We start from the raw sequence: 19,768 nt of genomic DNA, 5'->3' as shown, positions 1-19,768 counted from the left end.
GAAAAGCTAATACTCAATTCGTAATGTGTTTGTGGTACTCAAGGATGGGTGGTGCCACTTCACTCTGGTGGCCACGAACCTATATCCATCTCTGAGTTGGTACTACTTCGCTGCATGCAGGCACGCAGGCTGTGCTGGTAACTGTTTGACCTTTACCCTCTGGGATATAAAAGCCTTGATAGCTAGGATTTCCCAATTCCCATGGTGTCAATACTTCCATTATGGCCAATTCCAAGCCACCAACATGACCCACTGAAGCAGAGCTAGGAAGAATGCACATAATTAGCACCGTGGCTGACAAGAGCATGAAGACTGGGGGGGAAGGAAAAAATATAGGCGCTACATCGACAAGAATTCATTAAATTCAAAGACAAGGTGAGCAGGAAAAATGAAAGTCACTCCCAAGAATCTCTATGTATATTTGAAAGGATGTGGACTTTCCTGCTGCACATAGCTTCACACATGATCACCTCAGCAAACTGAAGATGTGCAGATAGCTAAGCGTCACCTAAACAATGCAAAGAGGTGGACACTAAGAGCCAAACATCAGCAAAATATCAACCAGAAGCATTCAAGAAACCTCCTTTGAATATAGGAACGGATAACAGTACAAGGATGAAAAGATGCCCCATGCAAACACTAACCAACATAGAGCTGCAGTAGCTTATCAAGATCAGACAGAGTAGACTTCAGAACAAGGCATGCTGGGATACAGAGAAGCACTGTGTGATGTAAACAGGTCCATGCTCCGGGAAGACCAAACAGCCCTGACCGTGTACGCACCTAACAGCAGAGATGCAAACCCCATGAAGCAAAGACTGATAGGACCGGCGGAACAGGCAGATCCACAATCGCAGGCCTAAGCAGCACTATCCATCAAATGGACCGAACTGACAGGTACAGATCGCCCTGCGCAGAAGCAGAACACACATTATTTTGCAAGTGCACATCCAACATTCTTCAAGAGAAAACATAATCAGGCCCTAAAACAAACCTCGACAAACTTAAACGGAGAGAAATCATACAGAGGATGTTCTTAGGCCATTACAGAATTAAACCAGAAATCAACAACGGAACGGTATCTGGGAGATCCCCAAATATCTGCACACACATAGCACACTCCTAAATTACCCATGAGCCCGCAGGGAAAGAAGAGCATGTTTTGCACGGAATGGGTGTGAAAACCCAGTGTATCGAGATGTGTGAGATGCAGCTGAGCAGAGCTGAGAGGGACATTTACAGCGTTACGTGTTTATATTAGGAAAGGAGGACAGTCCCACACCAGTCATCAAACTTTACAACTTATAAAACTAGGAAAGAAAAAATTTAAACCCAACACGAGCAGAAGGAAGGAAATAATTAATAGCAGCAGTCAATGAAATTGAAAACAGACTAATGAAACCATAATAAAGACATTTTCAGAGAAAAAGAAAAGAAAAAAACAGAATCTGGCAAAATTCATCATCACCGGACCCACCCACTCTAAAGGAAATTACTAAAACAAGTTTTTCAGGTAGAAGTTAAATGACCCAAAATAAAAGCACAGAGATACAGTACATTAGTGCCCGATCACTGCTGTAACAAATTACCACAAACACAGCGGCTTCAAACAGCATAAATGTGTCATCACACCGTCCTGGGGTCTGGACGCCGGACGTGGGTCTCCCTGGGCTAAAATCCAGGTGTCAGCAGAGCTGCTCCTTCGGGAGACTCCGGGGGAGAATCCGTTTCCCTGTGCTTTCCAGCTTCTAGAGGTCTCACGCATTCCCTCGAGCGACCTTCAGAGACAGCACTGTTGGGCTGAGTGCCTCTCGCGCTGCCATCTCTCCAGTTCTACCTTCCCCTTCCAGATCCAAGGACCTTGTGATAACACTGGATCCATCCAGACAACAAGCACAAACCTATATAATAAAACCCTACCATGCAAATCAACCAAATGGCAGAACTACCAGCAGAGCGACCAGTCACTATGATGCGCACTGACCACCAGGGGGCAGACGCTCAAGGCAGGAGCTGCCCCTTGGTGGTCAGTGCTCCCACAGGGGGAGCGCCGCTCAGCCAGAAGCCAGACTCATGGAGCCTCTCCCACCTCCGCTGCTGGCAGGCTGTAAGGAGCAAGGAGACCCAGACTGCAAGAGCCCTGGACTGTGAGAGGGTGCAGGCCAGGCTGAAGGGCCCCCCCCTACCCCCAGTGCACGAATTTCATGCACTGAGCCTCTAGTATTAATATGACACCGATCCCAAGTGTCTTAGGAACAGCCCAAATTAGGGTTGACATCCAAGCTCTTGTCTCTGTAACTAATACCAATGATCACAAAGTATCAAGGCATGAGGAGACCCACCGCACCAAAGACCCTAACCTCACTTTTTCTCTAATCAATACAATTCCAAGCAAAAGTCAAGCCACACTGCTGGAAGACGGCATTTTTGTTTTCTCCAATGCTTGAGCCATTGTGGACACTTCAGGGGGCGTGGCTTACTCGGTCCTGAGAGGCAGACACAGAGGGGTTGTGCCTGGACTGGGCTTGGCTAGTAGCCAGGTGGGGGTGGAGTGGAAGGTTCTAATCTCTTTTAGGAGAAGGCGAATCCCTGTTCTTCAACTGAATCAGAAAACAGCAAGCAACCATGGACACAGACAATGGGGTGGTGAAGGCCTGCGGGGGAGAGGGTACAAGGAGTCAATGGGAAAAAAGGGGGGGGGGGGACATCTATAATACTTTCAAAATTAAAGATAAATTGTTTTAAAAAAAGAACACAGATTTTTAAAAAAATAAAAAACACAGCATAGCAAATCTACTTTCTAAACACAGAGAACATTTAAGAAGGAAATCTGTGCATGGCCCTGTTGTCATCGGAAAAGGGACTCCTAGACCTTGGCCTGACTTGAGCAAGAATGGTGACTGTTTACTTCGTTTCCAAAAGAACCATGACAGGGGCATAGCAGAGGATCTCCTGATTTCTTTCAAGGATCTCCAAGTACATCAAATATTTGCATATTTCAGGATACTCAGGGTAACAAGACAGGATTAAGCTCTGATAATAGGCATTAGCAGCCTCTAGACTTGAGGGTTATTTGACAATAAGCCACTTTAAATCCCACCGTATCATTTGAAAAACAAACACGTCAATTTCTTTGCCGTACCTCACCTCAAGTGACTGCCCAGCCATGAGTCTGTTAGTTCTCAACCCTGGAAAGTTACTAATTTCTCTGGTCACAGTTACCTCCACAGCAGAATGGAATTTAGACCAGATCAGTGTTTCTCAAATGTTCATGTGAATCTGGGTCACCTGGGGGGAGGAGTGAGGGAAAGGGAGGATGTGTATGAAATGCAGCTCCCAGGCTCCCACCCCAACAACCTGGTTTATTAGATGGAGGTGGAGCCCAGGAATCTGCATGTTATGCACTTTCCTTAGGTGATTCGACTCAGGGCGTCCACGGATCTGAAACACTCGACCAGACGATGTGATGTTTACCCTAGCTCCAACATTGTGTGAAAATGCCATGTACGAGCAAGGCTACAGGTGGAATGGCATCACTGAGGCCAATACTGCCATCAACACTCAAGTCAGAACAAAACGTCCATAAAAAAATTAAAATTTTAGGGGAAGGACTTTGGGTCCACAGCCAAAAAAATATTATTTTTTTCAGCACTTTACATTTAAAAAAGAGAACTTGAAAACACGTTAACGTTAAGTGTCATCAAATCTGATCTTGGAAAATCTGCATTTAACCAGAGGGATGAGAAATGACATCCTTTGCATAGCTATTTTCCTGAGAAATGTGCATGTTTTTATAGTAGATATTTAACATGGAATAAAGACCAAGATCAACTTTTAAAGTATGTGGGGAGACGGTGTGGCCTAAGAGCACCAGAAATCTTATTGAGCCTTTCCAATGCTCAACTACCACCCCCCAAAAATTGACCTCCCCCCGGAAATTCCGCATTGGTAGTTTTATTCCTTTTTTTATTTTTTAAATATATTTTTATTGATTTCAGAGAGGAAGGGAGAGGAAGAGAGAGATAGAAACATCCATGATGAGAGAGGATCATTGATCGGCTACCTCCTACACGTCCCCTACTGGGGATCGAGCCTGCAACCTGGGCATGTGCCCTTGACCGAAATCGAACCCGGGACCCTTCAGTCTGCAGGCCGACGCTCTATCCCTGAGCCAAACCAGCGAGGGCTATTCCTTTGTTTTTAGCCCATGCCCACGACTCCACTGGTTTGTGACTGCCCATGAGGCAGGTAATACACTAAACCTGGGGGAGTTATAAGCCGCGGTCCATGCAGACACAGGTCACTGATCCCGGCACTCTTCCCTCTGAGCCAAGATGAGGCTGAGAATCTCAGGGTAGCTACTTCCATGTGACTGTCGTTGCCCTCAGTCTTGATGTCACAACTTTCACTCAATACACATCTGTCGCACTGCACTGTGTGCCAGCAGCCAGGGTGCTTGGATGAGCTTCTAAAACAGCGGTTCTCAACCTGTGGGTCCCGACCCCTTTGGGGTGGAACGACCCTTTCACAGGGGTCGCCTAAGACCACTGGAAAACACATGTATGATTACATATTGTTTTTGTGATTAATCACTATGCTTTAATTATGTTCAATTTGTCACAATGAAAATACATCCTGCATATCAGATATTACATGACGATTCATAACAGTAGCAAAATTACAGTTCTGAAGTAGCAATGAAAATAATTTTATGGTTGGGGGTCACCACCACATGAGGTCGCGGCATTAGGAAGGTTGAGAACCACTGTTCTAAAAGGATAAAGAAGGGCAGAAAAATATACTAACGGCAACAAGGACAAACTCCATCCTACTTCACACTTTTGCCAAGGATTGGCCACTGTAAAGATGCAGACTGTGCCATTGTTAGGGAAATGGTTACATAAATTGTACTATATCCACAGGGTAGACTCATCCCCAGCCATAAACACTAATCCCAGCTACATGCTACAGCGTGGATGAGTCTTGGAACATGAGGGAATAAAAGAAATGGAAAAAGGAAAATTGGCTAGTCCCAGAAGATTATGAGGAATTGAGAGGAAAGGACGGGAGAAAAGAACATGAGTAGACATAAGATATTATCAATGTTCTAGTTCTGGGTTGGGTGGAGACTTTTAGTTATCCGTTATATTACCATATACCCCTTCCATTACAGCCCATTAGATGAGAGGGCGGCATCAAACAGGGATTGTGGTTAACCCGAGCCTGTGCTCTGAGGTCCACTCAGAAGGCGAAAGGACAAACACACTGTAGCACCCGTGTCAAGAACACCAGACTACCCCTAACCGGTTTGGCTCAGTGGATAGAGCGTCAGCCTATGGACTGAAGGGTCCCAGGTTCGATTCCGGTCAAGGGCATGTACCTTGGTTGCGGGCACATCCCCAGTGTGGGGTATGCAGGAGGCAGCTGATCGATGTTTCTCTCTCATCAATGTTTCTCACTCTCTATCCCTCTCCCTTCCTCTCTGTAAAAAATCAATAAAATATATTTTTTTAAAAAAAGAACACCAGACTAAGAATCATAAAAGCTACTCTACACAGGCTCCTTGGACCAATGTCAGGAGGCCCCTCACTACAAGAATTCTGTAAGGACAGAAAGCAATCTAGACAAGAGGCATTACAGAAATGGAAGTGCATGAAGTTTAACTGAATGGCCTGGGTGGGGGCGGGGGGAATTCTAGAAGCCGAAAAGTCTTCAACCATTTTGACGAATCAATTCATGTTATTCAAAATTTTCTTGACTTTGGAAAGGAAGTTTAGAATACCTTAAGGAACACTTCGGTTCTGAAATTGCTGGAGTAAATAAAAGAAATGTTACATAACTCATTTCTAAAATAACAAAGAGAACTATATTACCAGATTGACAGTATTCATAGGTTAATTAGGAAATCTGTTGGTGCTGCTAGGAAACTTGGCATATTTTAATTTAGAGTGACGTGCCTCGAGATATAGGTTTGAGTGCTGTTCGTTCAGTGACAGTGAGATGTCACAGGTCTGTGAGAGCTGAGGGCTGGGGATGAGCAGATGAGCAGTGTGAGGGTGTGTCTGGATCACTGCGGATGTTTCCTAATCAAACCCATGTCTTTGAAAGTGTTCAGGACGTGAGACTGATGCACGCTTGAGAAGAGATGAAAAAAGGAGTTTAAGCAAAAAGGGCTATTAAGCTGATTTGCAGCTGATTAAAAAGGAATCCTCTAACCAGGAGTGTCCCGTGGCTAACATTTTAAATATGGTCATCACCGCTACAAGAGGAGGCTAGAAAAGCCCTCTGATTATTTGATACGTCAACTACTGGACTGAATGCTAATGAGTCGGATAAGAGAACAGATCATTGACAGCGTCCCGAAAACACTTCTAAACAGTCACCCCAAAACAAAGCGATGGCTTTCAGGAACGGCTGCATCTTTCCTTTGAGTTTTTATTTCATCACCTCCCTTAGTTATCACAAGAACCCTATGGGATGAAAACTCTTCTTATCCACAATTGCAAACAAGTGTTGAGACGTTAAGTAAAAAAGTCATAGAGCCAGGGAGACACACACCTAAGAAGGAAGCCAGATGAACCTGGCCCCAAAGACTGGGTCCCCCTAGGTCAGGCCAACGGGTGCTGGATGCAGAGCAGCCTCCTGATTGGATGGTGCAGCACTGGTGGGAGGAGCCTGGACGGACGAAGACCTACTGGTTTAAGTGTGCACTGGAGTCCCTGCCTTCAGGGGGACAGAAGTCTAAGACTAGGCTGTCCCCAAGTCTGAGCTGTGCCTCTGCAGGTCACAGAGCTCTCCCCTCCCGCTCAGGGGTGAGAGGCAGGCCCAGTGCCCATGGGAGAAGGGAAGGGACTGCGATGGAAGGGTTCTAACTGATTCAGGGAGAGCCTTCCCACCAACGCTGGTCTTGCCTGCACCTCCAGGAAGTTGCTGGTCACTCCGGTTGCTGAGAATCTGTGGCTCGACTCAGCCTGCGCCTGGTTTCTTCCTTGGCCAGCTTCGTCTGCAAAATCAGTGACCACCATCCATCTGACACAGAGCCTCCAAAATGTGGGTGCCTGGACTGAGCATCGCCCCCTGTTCTCTCCGTCCTTGTGGGTTGAGGCCTTTCCTAGGCCTTTATTCTCGTTTTAATGCCACTTTTAGGGGAAGTGGCTATAAACACATTTGTTTCGTCTGTCATGCTTAGCTGCCTCTTCTGAAAGAAAACATGTTCGTGGACAAGAACAACGTGTGCCTAAGCCCTCGTGGGGACGAAGAGCCCACTTACAACATGCAAGACTTTAGGGCCCACAAGCTCTGATTGTGAGCAGGTGAGCTGGTCCTTGCGACAAACACTTTGTTTTATATGAGCACCTACAAGGACACAGTCTCTGCTCCAGCTTGCAGAAAGGAAAGGGAGAAAAGCCAATGCCAGCCATCCTCACCTGTTTGTGTTTGCAGTAACCAGGCCATCATTTGCAGCATGAGTGAGCCCACGTGTCACAAAGCTTAGCCGCTGTTGTTCTAGGGCGAGGCTATGAAACGGTGCAGCCTGCGAAACTGTACCATTGCTTGGGCTCTGGACACTCTGCAACTTCTAAATTGTGAGGCTGTGAAAGAGAGAAAGACTATTTCACTTGTAAAGGGAATGGATGTGCTTTCTCGCCAGAGTCCTTTACCACCAGGACTAAGTTAACCAATCCGGGGGCCTGGGGGGTGTGTCTGCAGCCCAGAGGGAGCACTTAGCTGACTTCTGACCCTCACTGAATGAGCATCTGCCTCATCTGGCCCTGCTCCCTGCATGGACACGAAGAAGATGAGCAAGAAGAGACGGAGCAGAAGATGGACCATAAGGCCCCAGGTCCGGATGGTTCCCTCAGGCCCACTAGGAAAGAAAAGCTATAACCAAAGTAATTTTATAAGATGCCACCTCCATCGCTCACCCTCATGATAGGAGACCACTGTCCTGAGGGCCCACGTGTCCACTCACCGGTCTTCCTCCTTTTGGCTCTGTAAGGCCGGCACCACTGCACTTCCCACAGACCAGGAATAAAATGTGAAGATGTTCTGCAAGTTCCTTGTAATAGATCTTCCACAGACTTGCTACTTTGTAATATTTTCATGGAAGAATAGAGAAAGCCCACGTCTCAGAGCCCAACAGGAGAAAGGAAAAGTCTCAGATGGATTTCTTCACTGGTGATCATCTCAGATATAAAAAAAAAAGAAGTGAGTAAAGATGTTCCATGTAATGTGTCATTAGGGAAATGCAAATTAAAGCCCGCTACACACCTACAAGAATAGCCAAAATCCGGGAAACTGACGATATCAAATGCTGGTGAAGCTGTGAAGCAACAGGAACTCTCTTTCATTGCTGGTGGGAAGGCAGAAAGGTACAGCCAATTTGGAGGACAATTTGGCAGTTTTCTCATAAAATGAAACATACTCTTACCAAACGATGTAGCGATCACGTGCTCTGATATTTACCTAAGTGAAGTGAAAACTTATGTCTACACAAAAACCCACCCATAGACATTTATAGCAGCTTTATTTATAATCGCCAAAACTTGGAAGCAACCAAGATGTCCTTCAGTAGGTGAGTGGATAAAAACTGCTATCATGGAATGTCACTCACCACTAAAAGGAAATGAGCTATCAAACCATGGAAAGACATAGAGGAAATTTCAGTGCATATCCTAAGTGAAAGAAGCCAATCTGAAAAGGTTGTATGATTCCAACTACTTGACATTTTAGTAAAGCCAAAACTATGGAAGCAGTTAAAAAAAAATCAGTGGTTGCCAGGGATTGGGGTGAGGGGGATGAATAGGAGAAGCACAGAGGAATTTTAGGGCAGTGACACAATCATGAATGATACTATACGGTGGATACATGTTATTACACATTTGTCAAAACCACACAATCCACAGAGTGAACCCAAAAAAAGTGAACCCCAATGTAAATTATGGACTTTGGGTAACAATGACAGTGTAGGTTCACTGATTATAAAAAATGTACCGCTTGTTGGGGGATGCTGATAGTGGGGAAGGTGGGGGAAAGCAATATATGGGAAGTCTGTACTTTCTCCTCAATTTTTTTGTGAGCCTAAAACTACTCTAAAATATAATTTTTTAAAAATATTTTTATTGATTTTTAGAGAGAGAGGGAGAGAGAGATAGAAACATCAATAATGAGAGAGAATCATTGATCGGGTACCTCCTGCACGCCCCCTACTGGGGGTCGAGCCCGAAACCCAGGCATGTGCCTTGACTGGAATCAAACTTAGGACCCTCAGTATGCAGGCCAACAGCTCTCTCCACTGAGCCAAACCAGCTAGGGCAAAATGATTTCTTTTTTTTAAGTGGATTCACATCTCACCCATTACCAGGTTCCATCCACAGAACTTGGTCAAGCTCAGTCTCCTTTTCCCCATCCTAGGGAGGGAGATTGTCACAGTTCAGACTTTTGTAAAGAAAGGAAAGAGAGAAAGGATGGAAGGGAGGGAAGGAGTGACGGTGGGAGGGAGCAACCTCATCAACAGAGGGCTGAGAAACCAGGATGGGTGGTAACTATTACTACACTAGTTTTCTACTGCTGCCTAATTAACATAAACTTGGTGTCTTCACACAACATACATTTATTATCTCACAGTTTCTGTATATCAAGAGTATGCCTAGCTGTTTTGGCTCAGTGGATAGACCATCAGCCTGAGGACTGAAGGGTCCAATCCTCAGTAGGGGATGTGCAGGAGGCAGCCAATCAATGTTTCTCTCTCATCACTGATGTTTCTATCTCTCTCTCACCCTCTCCCTTCCTCTCTGAAATCAATAAAAATATATTAAATTTTAAAAAAGAGTATGCCAAGACTTAGCTAGTTCCTGTGCCAAGGGTCCCACAAGGTTTCAATGAAGGTGTCAACTGGGCTGCATTTCATCAGAGGCTCGACTGGGGAAAAACTCCCTTCCAAGCACCCTAAAGTTGCTAGCAGCATTCATTCCCCAGCTATAGAACTCACAGTCACTTACTTCCTCAAGGTCAGAAAGAGTCTCTGAACTCAGAGAGGGTCCCAGTCTCTCTTTTAAGGGTTTTCACCTGATTAAGTCAGGCCCACCCAAGATAATCTCTTTTTATTAACTCAAAATCAACTGATTTGGGACCATAATTACAAAAATCTTTGCCATATAATATAACCACAGGAGTGGCATCCTATTGCCCGTGCTATATCTTATTTGCCAGAAGCAAGTCATAGTTTCTACAGACACTCAAGGAGAGAGGATTGTGCAAAGATATGACTCACTGAGTGTCACCTTACAGAATGTCCACAAATTACTCCATTTTTTAGGCAGAAATAAAAGGGAGCTGTTGTAAAGGATTTTTTACTGATGTCAGTCTCTTGAGTTTCTGAATCATTTCCTCATTAAATATAACAAAACAGATTAACTAATTTGGGGTCTGGCTAGGAGAGGGAAGTCTTTCCTAATCTTTGGCCAAGAATTGCCCTAGAATATGTTGAAAATGTCCATTTGGAAAAAGATGTGCAAGTTGCAGTGAACACTCTGGCTGACTTTGAACTGTTCATCACACAGCCCAGTGAAAAATGACTGGGCAGCCTGCTTATGAGATGGACAGAAATAATAGCTTTAAAATGAGTCATGCTGCCCTGGCCAGTTGCTCAGTGGTTAGAGCGTTGGCTCATAGACTAAAGAGTTGCAGGTTTGATTCCAGAGGCAACCAAGTGATATGTCTCTCTCACATCAATGTTTCTCTCTCTCCACCCCCACCTATCTCCCCTCCATTCTCTCTCTCAAAAAAAAAAATATATATATATATGTATATATATATCCTCAGGTGAGGATTAAAAAAATATATGTCATGCTCTTTTCACCTTTCCAAGGACATTTCAGATATCTGTCTGCCTGGAGGATGGTTAGAATTTGTTACCAAAAGTATAACAAGCCCTCAGCTTTTGACATGCACAAATGGGATTTTTCAGCATGAAAATCACCTTAAAGCATAGACTGTCCTAGGAAAGCTCTGTCTACTCCTTAACTTACCCTGTTTGGCATCAGGGTTCGGAAGAGAGGTGCCGGGCTGAGACGGAAAGTACCATCCTTGGAGCCCAGCAGGGAGGAGGTGGCCCACAGCAGGCTGGGTGGAGGATGCAGCGGAGGCCGCCCCTGTCACTAACATCACTGTGAATGCCAAGGGCAGCGGCTGCCCTCATGCCTGGGAAGCAAAGACCCTCGTTCCAAAGACCCTGACTCTTCCCAGCAGCGCTGGGATAGGGCGAGCCATGCCTCCACCCAAATACCTGGACGTTATCTTAAAAACAGAAATGAGGAAAGGACAAGCTGAGAAACCGGTCACATGGGAAAGTGTCCCCACGTACATAAAACAATAAGCTCACAAAACAATACTATATAGTGTCTATTAGTGTGAGTGTATATATGCAAGGGATAGAAATAGATCTGGAGAGAGAGGGAGAGATCAAACTCAGGGGCAAAGGCGCTGGGCCTGAGAGAAGTATGGGGAGCACTTTACCAGACACAGATTTCGGAACTGTATATGTGACCAAAACTTACTTTACAGAGAGAATCATTCGGGATTCGTTCTTTTTAATACACATTTCCCAGCCCTACCCCGGACCTTCCGAACCAGGCTCTGCTGGGCGGGGGGCCAGGATTAAGCATTTTAAAAAGACATCTCAGGTGACTTTGATGCGGCACGACCAACACCCACCTGCAGACCTGCATTTCCAAATGGCTGCCCAAGATTTCATCCAGCCCCAAGCTGATTAAAGAGCAGGCGTGAGGTGTGAGTCAGATCGGAATGAGCTCAAGATCTGGCGGAGCAGAACCGCACCTGCCCCAGACTCCAGCAGCGAAGCATTCTCCACTAGAAAGTGAACTCTACAAGTACAGGGGCTCGTCCACTGAACTCACTCCACACAGCCAGAACCCAGACTGCGCCTGTCACACAGAAGGCTCTCAAAATATACATGATGAGTGAGTGAATGAATGAATGAATGAACAGATGAACGGATGAATGAATGAATGAGGAGTCCGCAAACATGTTCATTTTCCTCACAACAAACGACATAACCAAGTGTAACAGGAGGTCTGTCAGGTCATCAAAACTTTCAGGAACGTCTTTCATTCCCTTTGCTCAAATACAAACAACATTCCCTTTCCTTCCAAACTGGGGGCCCCAGGAGCCTCTCTCTCTCTCCAGCACTGACCTGGCACCCCGCCACATGCTCCACAAAGCAACGTAAACTGGACTCCGAAAATCCTCGCAAAGCCAGTTTTACCGAGGACTCTAGAAGGTGCCTGGAGGGCGCCCCTCACACAGTACAAGCAGCAAGGCTTCCTCCCACTTCCTCCCCCTCACTCTCCTCCTGAAGCTTTCGCACTTTGCGGCAGCCTCACCCACGCCCCGTGCCCCCAGCCCTGCCTCATCTGGTCTTGCCGATCTTGTTCACTCTGAGATAATTAATGTCACAGCTTTTAAATCCCAGCATTAAATCCACAGTCTTCATACACTTGACTCCCTGGGCGCCCGGGAGTTCTCCCTTCACCCACTTCCCAGGTGAGCTAGAGAGAGGTCAAGGAATGGGGTGTTACAAGAAAAAAACTCCCCAGAGGCAAGAGAGGTGCCAGGGCTACAAATTCGTTGAAATTCATAGTTTGTCCCTGTGATGGGTGACTATAAGCCGGAGAATCTACCTTGTCTTGAAGGCCCGGGCCCTCCAGGAGGTTCGCTTCACTTTCCCCGCCCCGCAGCTCACCAGGCCTCTGGTTCAAGGTCAGCTCATTCTCCTGCACTTACTCTAAGGTTGCCTGATGGCTCCCAGACTGCTTCATTTGTGTGCGTGTCTTGCCCCGGGGAGATTATAAGATTCTTGAGGGAAGACATTTTACCTCTGGATGTGCCTTGGATTCCTTCCACGGCTAATCTCCACCTGTTCCCAGATTAGGTGCTGGGTAAATATTTGCTAATTTCCAAAAGGCTTCAGGTAACACGTCTGCCTTTCCTTTCCAGAAAGAATATGCCTGGGGAGTAAAAAGGCAACCAAGTCATCTCTGAATACAAAGGGCGGCTGTGTATGTAAATATATGATAGGAGTAGTCACTCAAACATGAAATTGATCCTGGAGGACTCATAAAATAAACCGTAGGCGATCTGAACGCCTCCTGTGGATTACCAGCCAATTAATTCTACTGACACTGCACAAGGAATGGTTTATATTAAAGTAGGCTTTGAATCTAGGCGGCGTAAGTCATCGTCCATTATCTACTTTCTCCCAGGGTGAGACGCTTGTCTGGCTGCCGGGCCAGACTGGTATCCTCGGCTGTGGCCTGTGAAGGCGGAGGAACCGCAGCCGCAAGGGACTAAGCCCGAGGAGCCCAGAGTCAGGGAACGGGTCTTTCGCCTCAGCCCCCAAAACTACCTGCGGGGGAGTGGTGAGAGGAGGAAGAAAAGGAGGAGGAAGAGAAGGAAGAGGAGAGAGGAGGAGGAGGAGGAGGAGGAGGAGGAGGAGGATGAAGAAGAGAAGGAGGAAGAGGAGGAGGAGGAGGAGAAGGGTCAGTATGGCATAAAGGAAGATCGTAGCATAGCCAGGGTCATATGCTCTTTAGCACCCAATGCTGCAAAACAGTCAAATGCAAGGAAGTAGGTCAGTGGGGAAGAGAGAGACTCCCAGCGCAAATCCACCCAGATGCAAAGCTGTTCCTGGGAGTCGAAGCGCATTTAGTTGTTATTGTGCACAGTACTTACTGTGTGAAATGCAAATGGATAGCCAGTGGCTGCGCAGTGGGCAGCATCCAGCGCCCAGGCGCCCTGAAGCCGTGTTCAGTGCAGTTCACGTGGAGCAAAATTAATGCTGTAAACGGGAGACAAAGTTCACTACCCAGCAGCCCTCTAATGGGCAATTATCTCTTCTCTCTTTCGGTCCTCTCTTCCTTCTCCCCCAGCGCTAAGGTAGAGCCGGCCACGCGGCTACGGAGGAGACTGCTGCTTTAGCTGAGGTGGAGTTAATATGCTCACAGGTGCAGTTCATGTGCTGAAGAGCTTAGGGGAAGCAATTGTATATGAAAGATAACTTCTTAACAGGCAGCTTCATTACAGCCGGGACGGCCGCCCCAGCTCCGGAGTCATGCACGTTTCTCCCGCTCCTCCCGCTCCCGGCCTGGGGTGTCACTGAAGAACAGAAGCTTGGTGGAGAGGGGGTGGGGGTGCAGGATTCTGACAGAAGATCCTAATAAGTAAGACCCTACTGAACAATGACAAGGAGCAGCCACATGGAACAACTTTAAGAACACAGGTGAGATCTTCTGTTACCATACTTGATTTGATCCCTTTGCCCTTTACAACCCCTCACCCCCTTCTCTCTGGTACCACTGTTGTCTGTATCTGTGAGTTTTGGTTTGTTTTCTTGTTTGTACATTTGATGCTTTCAGTTTTATATCCCACACTAGAGGCCCAGTGCACGAAATTCGTGCACAGGAGAAGGGGGGTTCCTCAGCCCGGCCTGTGCCCTCTTGCAATCCAGGACCCTCGGGTAGGGTCCCTAGGCCTGGCTGGCGATCAGGGCCTATCGGGGCTTTCCTTCCCCCGGCAGCTGGCCCCGCCCCCAAAGCTGCCACTGCTTGCCATCTGTGGGGCGCTGCCCCCCTATCCCCCCGCCACCAGTCGCCTCCCTCTGCAGGCCACAGGCGAGGGGTGCGATTGCTTGGCTGGCCTGGGCCTCCCTCTGTGGGGTGATCGATCACGGGGCTCCACGATAGATCGCCCAGCAAAGGGAGGCCCCCGCCCACCCGGCCAGGGCTCTGTGATCAATCACCTCGCAGAGGGTGGCCTGGGCCTCTCTCTTTGGGGCAATCTCGGAGCCCCCCCCCCTTTGATCGCCCCACCAGCTGGTGGTCTGGGCCTCCCTCTTTGGGGTGATCGATCATGGAGGCCCCCCCTCATCGATCACCCCACAGAGAGTAGCCTGGGCCTCCCTCTGTGTGGCAATTGTGGGGTGATGGCGGGGCACCCCGACCAATCGCATCACACCTGTGTTGGCTGGCCTGGCGCCAGTGTATATCATAGTGTGGTCATCCGGAAGGTTGTCCGGATGGTCATTCTGCTGTTCAGTCGTTTAGTTGATTTGCATATTATGCTTTTATTATTATAGATATGAGTAAAATCACATGGTTCTTCACTTTTTCTGTCTCACTTATTTCGCTTAGCATGATATTCTGAAGATCCACCCATGTTGTTGCACATGGTAGGATTTCATCTGTCCTTATGGCTGGATAGTATTCCATTAGTACATATGTACCACGTCTTCTTTATCCAATCACCTCTCAAAAGACACTTCAGTTGTTTCCATGTCTTGGCCACCGTGGACATTTGCAAATACATGTTTTCAAATTTGGGGGGAAGATACCCAGAAGAGGGGTCACTGGGTCATGTGGTAACTCTATCCTTAATTTTTTTAGGAGCCTCCATACTGTTTTCCATAGTGGCTGTACCAGTTTACATTCCCACCGGACACAATGCAATATACAGACAATGTGTCGTAGAATTGTACACTTGAAACCTACATAATCTTATTAACCATTCACTCCAATAAATTTAATTTAAAACAAAGAACACAGATGAGAGTCGGTTTTGGATGAAGATGAGATTTTAGCAGTGGGACCCATACAGCAGTTTATCAGCCAGGTAAACCATTATATTGGGCCTGTCAGCACCCCTCGAAGGCCCTACCACAGTCCTATCCAGGGAAACTTGGACAGACTGCTTCTCGACAATGTAGGGTTAGACTACCAAGTGAGGGTCGTTTTCTCTACCAAGGGTTACTGACCCAGAATCAGAAGGAAAGAGTCAAGGACAACATCAATAAAATACAACATGGCCTGGCTAGTGTGGCCCAGTAGTTAAACTTCAACCTATGAACCAGAGATCACTGTTCAATTCCTGTCTGGGCACATGTCCAGGTGGTGGGCTAGATCCCCAGTGGGGCTTTCATCATTGATGTTTCTCTCTCCCTCTCCCTTCCTCTCTGAAATCAACACACACACACACACATACACACACAACATGGTTCAATTCTTTCTGGGCCAGATATGGAGAGCAAATCAAATGGAAGAAAAAATGAGAAGGAAATAAGGAGGCAGAAAGACAGGGGGAAACACGAGGGAGTGGAAAATAGAGCAACTGACACTCTGTGTCTTCTCTCTCTGTGTGTCTGTTTCTGTGTCTCTATCTGTGCGTGCGTGCGTGTCTCTCTCTCTCTCTCTTTCAGAAATGTGCCAAAACAACCACATAACTGGTGCAAAAGTCACATAGATACAGACAACAATAGTCTGAAAGACACAGACATTAAGATACAAAGAGAAAATCTTCAACCTGAACTTCTGCCCTTTAAAGACTGAGGCAGATGGACTATCGTTTAAAAAAAAAAAAAAAAAGGTTAAAGTCAGCTGTATATTTTTGAACTTAGCACAATTCATGATATCATCCCTTGGTACTTACTACATGTTCTGGCTGAAATGGAGCTAAGAACACCCTGTCCCTTCCGCACGGGTCATTAATGGTCGGGGAGCAGCCATGGAACAGGAACGAGACTGCATGTACAGTTTATGGCCTATATTTTCCATTCTTTCTTACAATGATTCTTTTTAACTTTCTGGAGAAGCAGAGAGTCTAATCCATGACTTATTTCCTTGGCCTTTAACCTCGTTGCTCACTTCACTAAGGCCCACCGGTAGGGCTTTATTTCTGGATCCCTCCCCTCAAAAGGCTTCACAGCGAATCCGACACTCCCACCTTTAGCACCAGTACGCCCGGCCACAGTTGGTCCGCATCCAAACACTGGATTGGATTAAGCATTAAGAACAAGAAGACCTAGGATGATACTGTTTATATTGCTTAACCCAGTGCTACAGAAGACCCAGTAACTGCCTGTCTGCTGTCTCAGTCTGGCTTTCATCCTCGGTGTCATCTCATGGTCCAGGATGGCTGCTGGCCCTCCGGCCATCACGTCCACTTGGAAAGGCTAAAGGGGACCTCTCACAACTGAGTCGGCTCCTTAAGAAGCCTACCTGGGAGTCCTTACAACTTTATACATGTATTTTATATATGTATGTACCTTACGTTTCTTAAACAAATGATTTTCTATGTCCTTTATATGTGTATCTATAAAATCATTTGTTTAATAAACTTAACTGCTCTTATAAATAACAAAATGATTGCATTTTCTTTTGGGGGAACTTTGCAATTTTATATACCAATTTAATTTTAAATAAATAAAATGATTATAGCCTAAGAGTTTATAAAATACATCTTGTTTTGACAATGAGGCAAACATTTAAAGATTATCTTGACAAAAGCATTTCCCAAGTTGTGTTTTACAGAATGACTCACTAAAAGAAAATGTTACTTAAAACAATAAAGAATATTTTCTTTGGTCAAGTAGACTCAGAACATACTGGGTTAAAAACAATAAAATTGATTTATTTGCCCCAAGACTCCTCAGTGAGTGCTATATGCAGGCATACTTAAACTCACCAAAAAGAGGTATAAGACGGAGGATTTTCCAAGGTTATTTGCCAATGGAAGACTTTTTGGTAAAATATTTGGAGGAACCAGCATACTGAGGAACACACTTTGAGAAAATGCCACCGGAAAGTTATACAAAGTCTCCAAATAATTGACAATTTTAAAAAATATGTGTATATATGTTATATATACAAATTCCAAGTGATAAACTGCTCTATGTCTTGAGTATGTTTTATTGAAATCACTATTTCATTGTGACATCTGCATATTATTACTCCAATCGTACACAACAACAACAGGTCCAGAGCGCATTCCGAAGTCAAACATAAATAACTAATTGGGGAGTGGGGGTTCGATTCTCATAACATAGTAATTTGTGTACAGCTGAGTGACAATAATATGATTTTGTACTTTATTCAACAAATTCTTTTTCTCTAGCCTAAATGACATTATAAAGCAGAGGTTCAGTGCTGACATGTAAGAAACAACAGCGACAATTCTATTTCTCGCTACATGAGGGAATAAACAACCTGAAAACCTTCACACACACACACACAAAAAAAATGCTTTCAAATGCAGATAAACTATAACAAAAAAATCCTGTCAATGCATAGAGGGACAAATAATAAAGTCAAGGCACTTTCGATGGGCTAGAAATGCACTGAGAATTAAAAATCAGAAAGTTAAGGTCATCTGTCAGAGCAGGAGTTGCTCCAACCAAGCCACGAGGCTTGGGTTGCTGTGACTCGCAGACATAGACAATGAGACCCCTGGATGAAGCCGACACTTTCAAACGACTACATTCTCAATGAAAGGACAAACTGGGAAGGGAAAAATTACCCATGCACTGGCCCAGAGAAACATCAAGAAAGCTTTTAATTACTGACCTGAGCTTTGGCTGGAAAAACACTATCCTGAGAATTTGCAACAATGAACCTGTTCTCACTCCAGTTTTTGGCTTAGATTTACAGGTTCACATGGTCCAGAAACCTCCATGCCAAGAAATAAAGATAAAAATGTTTCCAAAATGCTAATATCCTTAAGGTGTCTGGCAGGAGCAAACTCAAAACTACGCTGATGGATGAATTCCAAACTCAGGCCACAGAGAAATTCACAAAGATAACCCCGTCAAAGACATGTGCATAACCTAGAATTTAAAGATACGTGAGAAAATAAGCCACTATAGGTGAAAAGGTCAACAAACACATGAAAGAGCCAGCATAATTAATCCCCCGAGAACTTCAGATGATGGAACAATTAGTCAGGACTCTATGAATGAGTATATTTAAAATCATTACTCCTAAAAGGGGGGGAGCAAAGACATAAAAACAAGAAACTTTTTTAAAAAAACAAAACAAACATTTGAAAACTATTGAAAGCAAGTTTCTGGAAATGAAAAAATGTCATTTTAATTTAAAACTCAATGGATAGATGAGTTAGCAGATTAGACACAGCTGAAGAAGGGAAATGGTGAAATAAAAGGTATTTCTTTGAAAATTACCAGAATGAATCAGAGAGATAAAGAAATGGAAAATGTTTTCATTTGAGAAACAATGAGGATGAAATGAGAATATTCAACAAACTTCTAAAAGAAGATTCAGAGACCCCAGCCAGTGTGGCTCAGTGGTTGAGCATGAACTATGAACCAGAAGGTCACATGCCCGGGTTGCGGGCTCAATCCCCAGTGTGGGGCATGCAGGAGGCAGCCGATCAATGATTCTCTCTCATCACTATTTCTCTCTCTCTCTTCCTCTCCCTTTGTCTCTGAAATCAATAAAAATAAAATAAATAAAAGAAGGTTCAGAGAAAGACAATGCAAAGGTGAAGAGGCACTAGTTCCAAAACTAAACAAAAATAGGAATTCCATAATTCAGAAATAATTTCAAATAGCGAACATAATAAATAAAAGCAAATCTACATTTAACACATTGTAGAGAAAAACTACAAAATACCAAAGACAAAAAAAAATTTTATATAAAGCATGGAGAAAGCACTGGTTGCCTACAAAGAAACAGCAATTAGGTTGACAACAGACTTCTCGGCTGCAATAATAGAATCCAGAAAACTGGCAAAAAATTTCAAAGTGCTAAAAGAAAACAAGTTATCTTAGAATTCTAAATATATCCAAACTGCACTTGAAGAATGAGGACAAATAAAGACTTTTAAGACAAAATAAGATCGTTTTTTATTATTAGCAAAACTTCACTTGAAAAAATACAACTAAAGGATTGCATCAACAAGG

General features: G+C 45.0%; 1 long non-coding RNA gene across 1 annotated transcript; it reads right to left on the bottom strand.

Moving 5' to 3' along the window:
• Positions 1 to 6,923: 6,923 nt before the first annotated feature.
• On the bottom strand, positions 6,924 to 13,008 carry LOC139013003 (uncharacterized). The gene is made up of 5 exons (XR_011471916.1): positions 12,897 to 13,008; positions 8,272 to 8,353; positions 7,973 to 8,186; positions 7,428 to 7,592; positions 6,924 to 7,003 (listed from the first exon to the last, which is right to left on the bottom strand). It is a non-coding gene; the product is annotated as an uncharacterized lncRNA (long non-coding RNA).
• Positions 13,009 to 19,768: the final 6,760 nt, after the last annotated feature.

The sequence above is a fragment of the Myotis yumanensis genome, unplaced genomic scaffold, assembly GCF_028538775.1.
Source record: "Myotis yumanensis isolate MYYU_CA2020_CCGP unplaced genomic scaffold, mMyoYum1.0.hap1 SCAF_6, whole genome shotgun sequence".
NCBI classification, from domain to species: domain Eukaryota; kingdom Metazoa; phylum Chordata; class Mammalia; order Chiroptera; family Vespertilionidae; genus Myotis; species Myotis yumanensis.
This window is presented reverse-complemented; position numbering and strand designations above follow the sequence as displayed.